This window comes from Otolemur garnettii, unplaced genomic scaffold (genome assembly GCF_000181295.1).
Source record: "Otolemur garnettii isolate 467f Iridium unplaced genomic scaffold, OtoGar3 scaffold00113, whole genome shotgun sequence".
NCBI classification, from domain to species: Eukaryota; Metazoa; Chordata; class Mammalia; order Primates; family Galagidae; genus Otolemur; species Otolemur garnettii.
Genome location: NW_003852508.1, coordinates 5,381,690 through 5,387,363, shown reverse-complemented (window position 1 = coordinate 5,387,363; position 5,674 = coordinate 5,381,690). Strand labels below are relative to the sequence as shown.

At 41.9% G+C, this 5,674-nt stretch overlaps 1 protein-coding gene across 2 annotated transcripts in view; it reads right to left on the bottom strand.

The window, feature by feature from the left end:
- LOC100941173 (extracellular sulfatase Sulf-1) overlaps positions 1-5,674 on the bottom strand; it is a 178,219-nt gene that overhangs the window by 145,203 nt on the left and 27,342 nt on the right. The window lies entirely within an intron of this gene.

The window sequence follows — 5,674 nt, the reverse complement described above, 5'->3', positions numbered from 1 at the left end:
ACTACCAGACAGCGGTCAAACATCCCTGTGTAGTTAGGGTCCCACTCACCTATTGATCCTTGGTCTGTTGTAGAGTTTACTCAAGTTTCAGTTAAAAAAATTTAACCAGAGACCCTGAATGACTCTGCATGGAAGAACAAATTGGCAGCCCACAGCCCTGAAGCTGGGAATGGACAGGGAACCAACAGAAAATATTGGGTTGTTTTTTCCCTCTTCCTCTTCCCCTGCCTCCCTCCCTCCCTCCCTTCCTTCCTTCCTTCCTTTTTTTAGACAGTCTCTCTTTGTCACCCTGGGGAAGAGTGCTGTGGTGTCACAGCTCACAGCAACCTCAAACTCCTAGACTGAAGCCATCCTCTTGCCTCAGCCTCCCAAGTAGCTGGGAGTACAGGCATCCACCACAACACATGGCTAGTTTTTCTATTTTCTATTTTTCAGTAGAGATGGGTTCTCTCTCTTGCTCAGGCTAGTCCCAACTCCTGAGCTCAAGCAATCCACTGCCTCAGCCACCATGAGTGCTAGGATTATAAGCATGAACCTCTGAGCCCAGGCTCCTTTTTTTCTCTTTTTCTTAAGTCAGACCTATGCTATGCTATTTTCTATAAGCAATGACTCAGCATGAGACTCAGGTATGTATGTACATGCACAGGTGGGCGGCTATGCGTGGGGGTGCGTGGAAAGAGAGAGAGGGGTTCTCGTGAGTCTTGGTTTTTCTGTCCTTAAAATGAAAGGATAAGGTGAGACTGGAAGAACTCCAAAATCCCTTCTTGCTCTAAAATTCTATAAAGTGTTGGCACATGTGGCCATTAATTTGACATTACCATCTACAAATAAGTGTGGGGTGTCCGCCAGAATTTCACCTGCCGATACTATGTCTGGAAGTTCAGCTTGCTAGTTTACCAGCCGCATTTTAAAAGTTTGCTTTGGCTTCTCTCTCTGTGCCAGGGCGGTGCTGCATTTAGCACTTAGGAGTTCCTGCTACAGTGTGACTTGAGAAGTGAACTCCACTGTCTTGGCTCTTTCAGCTGTTCAGAAACTGAGCTGCATTTCCTGGCTCTCAAACTTTGTAAACTCATCAGATTTTGCTGCAGAGAAATGTCATTAAAATAACAGTCCTCTGGAAAACACTAGCGCCATTCATCGTGAAATGCTGAAATAGTAACTGATATGTTTAAACTGCGAATTAGAGGCATTTTTCTATACAGTCCACACACACACGTTGAGACAGACAGATGTGTAAGGTAAGTGGTTATTTTTCTTATGCAGTTGTCCTTTAATTGTCTCCAAGCAGTTGCTTTTGCCTTGTTGCTTAAGTACAATCCTGCCTTTGCTCCCATCACCTTGGAAAGGAATAACTGGTTCCAAACTGCTTTCCCTCAGGAGCTGCTGGAAGGTCCAAAATGTGCTCATTAGAAACCCTGGGTTGTTGAACCACACAAATCCTGCCATTGTGGAGGGCGCACACCCGTGGGACTGTTACTTCATGCACAATGACATGAGAGCAGAAAACATGTGAACAGGAAGCCCAGCCCCAGAGAGCTGGGGAGCTTCCAGCTTGCTGCCGAGCATGGCAAAGCAGCAAAGCCAGCAGTACTCTGGACTCAGGTGTCTGGGGGACTGCACAGCTGTGACCCATCCGCTCTGCAAACCCTGCAGTGGCAAGCACAGTGGCTCAGGCAGCGCCCAGTCTGGAGTAAATCATTATGTCAGCAAACCTGGAAAGCCGCAGTGGTGTAGCACACGCTCACAAAGCCCAGGGTAAATGGCTTGGGTAACCTAAACGCGAAACAGCCAGTACCACAGATGGAAGCCCTGGATATTCTTCATCCTTTCAATTGTGCTAATGGGAATTCCCCCAAATACATCTTGCTCTTTCTTTAAATAATAATAAATTTCCCCATGATGCAAACTCATCTTACTCTAAAGTGTGGTGATTATTGTGCACGGTTGACATGTCAACAGCACCTTCTCCGGACTGTTCCTTATTTTTTGGCAAAAGCATTTTTAAAAAGCTAGAAATGTTTCTCATCATTTCAGAAGTCAAAGATTATTTCTGAAGTTTGGTGAATTTTGAGGTGAGCTATCAGAAGCCGGATGAAATTCAGATTATGGGCAAATACTATCTTCCCAATAAGTGATAAGACTCCATATTTAAGAGGTGAAATAGCTTCTTGAATCTGTTTTTAAGTGTTGATTCTGTGCACCTACCAGAAAGAAATATTATATGACTTTGCCAGACTAGCCACAAAGTCTGGGGCTAAGCCCCTTTTTTAATAAATGGCATTTGCTCTGAAGAGTTCAGGTAGGGTAAGAGCTCTGAAATCCAGGAAATCTGATAGAGGCTTTGCCATAGAAGATTAAGTGCTGAGCAGAGAGAGGGTGAGAGGGCAGAAGAAAGCTAAGGTTATCAAGTAATCAGACCTCAAGATTTAAAAAGTCACAGCTTCCTGTCTGCTAATCAGATTGATTTCTATTCATTCAAAATGTTAAAATTCTTCCAGTTGCCATTTTTTAAAACTTCACAAATGTTAACCACCCCTCTTTTACAATTAATAAGAGTGTGGGAAGAACTTCCTGGTCACACTGAAGACAGACAACATGATTATAGACTGAATAATGGCCAGGTAAAATATTATAAAATTACCTCCTTTCCTTTAGTGTGGGTTCCTCGTTCAAGGGGAATATTAATTTTAAAAAATCTCTTTTGCTTTTGATGAGTGAATATTCTTTTTTTCTGAGACAGAATCTCACTATGTCTCCACCTTCAGTAGAGTGCCATGATGTCATAACTCACAACAACTTCAAACTCTTGAACTTAAGCAATTACCCCAGCCTCCCAAGTGGCTGGAACTACAGGCATCTGCCACAACACCCGGCTATTTTCTTGTCATTGTTGTTGCAGTTGGCTCCAGCCAGGTTCAAACCTGCCAGCTGCCATGTATGTGGCTGGCACCGTAACCACTGTGCTATGGGCACCGAGCTGAAGAGTGAGTATTCTTTATGAATATGTACTTCTTATGAATAAGTATTCTACTAGCCCAGAGATTTTATTCTAGTCTCTGCTCACGTCTGAAGCCTCAGAAAAAGTAAAAATTACTTTTTTTGAGGGTACACATGCTATTGGCAAGGCTGCCCTAGACTGGACTTCCTATTGCAAAGTTAATGGGAAAAGAGTCCACTCAACAGCAGAGACACAAGAGTAAAGCTCTGAGCCCATGGAGCTTCTTGAGGGCATTACAGCATAAGAGGAAGAGCTCAGTCTTCATATTTCTCCTTAAATTTCAAAAAGATAAATTTGACATTTTTTTTTTTAAAGCAATGGCGTCTTACTATATTGCCTGTGAAGTGCAGTGGCTATTCACAGGCGTGACCATAGCACCCTATAGCCCTGAATGCCTGGGTTCAAGGGATCCTCCTGCCTCAGTCTCCCATGCAGCTAAGGCTATTGGTACATACTACCAAGCCCACCTGGACATTTTATACTTTGAAAATAACTACTTTTGATGTTTACTCAGTGTTGCGGTCTAGCTTCTTATGGACATCGCAACCCAAAATTACCCCAACGGACTCAATTTTCTTCTATAAACCCGTGTCTCCTCTTGTTTTATGGTATTCCATGACAGCTGCTCAGCTGTCCAAGCCTCAGACGAACGTCATCGAGGTTTCTTTTTCCTCCATTCCCTTCACACAGTCCCAAGTCAAGAATGCTCTACTTTCTATCTCTTGGATCTGAGCCTTTGTCTCTTCATAGTTTCTCTCTTAAATCACACACCTACTCTCCACCTGGTCAGCCTCACATAGGACCTCCGGAGTCTCATTTGATCACAGTAAACCTGAAAAGGGGGCGACTGGATGAGTTAGAGTTTGTGCCGTGAGATAGAGTATGTCTGTCCTTGCCATGGGTTTGCTACAAACAAATAACTGAAACCAATGTCCTCCAGACGGAGTGGTTTTGCAATGGGCCTCAAGCTTCTTACCTCAGTGTGAACCAGTAACACAAACTGTGGATCAGAGGCTGGTCCATGGATGAGGTTGTTTATGAGTTAACAGAGTTAGTAGGTACAAACATCTCAGCATGAAGCACCGTGATGCTGACGGTTGTGCCCTGAGTGGACCTCTGGTCCCTCCGATCCAACATTCCAGCACCATTTTACTTAGTTTCTGTCCCCAGACTTTACCACTATCTCCTGCTCTCTGATTTTCTGCTTTTCTGCAATGTTCTGTGCTTACTGCTTGTCCTCTAAAACCCAGACAACCAATAACACCTTTGGGGAAAGTTCCTTTGACTTTCACTAGGCAGAGATAACCACTCTGGCCTCAGTGCTGCCTCTTCACCTTGAAATTCTGCAAGTGTTACACTGTTATGATCTGTTGTTCTGGTCTTTCTCTTCAGACTGTGAAGTCTTCCAGGGCAGGATGTGAATCTTACTCACCTTTGTATCACTAGTGCCTAACACATACATAGCAGATGCTCCGTATATGAATGAAATGAACAGAAGATGAAAAACGGAGTAAATGAAAAAAAGCCTAAAATGAACTGAAACACCACTGTTTTCAGACTCTGTATGCCAGACCTTTTACATACTTGTATATTATTTCCCCTTAATTCTTTCAACAATCTTCCTCTTGGGGAAAGTAGCACTGGTCTTATTTCATAGATGTGAAACCCGAGGCTGAAAATCTTAATGATTTTATGGCTGGTCATATAACTAGGCTGGTCAAATAACAAGCCTCAAATCCAGACCTCAAAGTTTGTTTTCTTTCTACTGTGATTGTGTAGCCTTTGAGGCTTACTGTTGAAATTATGTGACTGATCTTCATTATCAAATTAGCTGGAGCATGCCATTGAGTGTTGACAGATCTAAATTTAGGAGTAAAAGCAACTAGAATGCAGTCTCATTTCCACGATGCCTTATAATTTCTCGGGAGCCACAGAGAATCTTAAGTGAAAATGTCATTTAAAGAGAATCTTAACAATAGACATACTTTTCTGATGTTTCCCATGTCTGATGAGTATATAAAGAAAAATAGCTCTATTGCAATCTGAAACTTAGTAGGAACTTTCCCTACTTGGTCCATTTTGGCTATCATAATATCATGTGAAATACTCGGCACTAAGTAGATCTAACAAACACAAGAGTTCAAGGTAATTAAATGTATACACACACTAACAGGGGCGTACACATTCCAGGTGGTTTTCACACCTTTTCATCTAAAGATAAACTTGGTCTTGTCTTGTCACTACAGCCTTGAAAGTCAGAGAGCTTGCTTTTCTATATTACTATTTATGTTTCTTAGTTTTCTTACATGAAATATTATTAAGACAATACACTTCTATATCTCATAGTATACAAAGTTACAATTGTGCTTTTATGAATAGAAATTGTGCAATTATAAATAGAACTTTATTTTTCCGGTTTATTCAATTAGTAAATCATAGCTTTGGGGTGTTCTGTTGTATTTTTCTTAATGTTAGAGTTTGACATTCACCTTTGGTTGAAAGGCAGTTTCTCAAAGCAATGAACATCACCCCTGAGACAAATACTCTGTTAATTCCACATTCTTCACAGAAACATGGTTTAAGAATAGGGCTTTGGGTTTTGCCTGTGCTTAGAAAACTTCGTGTCCACGTTCCTTTAATAGTAGACCCTTCAGCTGCGTATGTAGTGAAAAATTT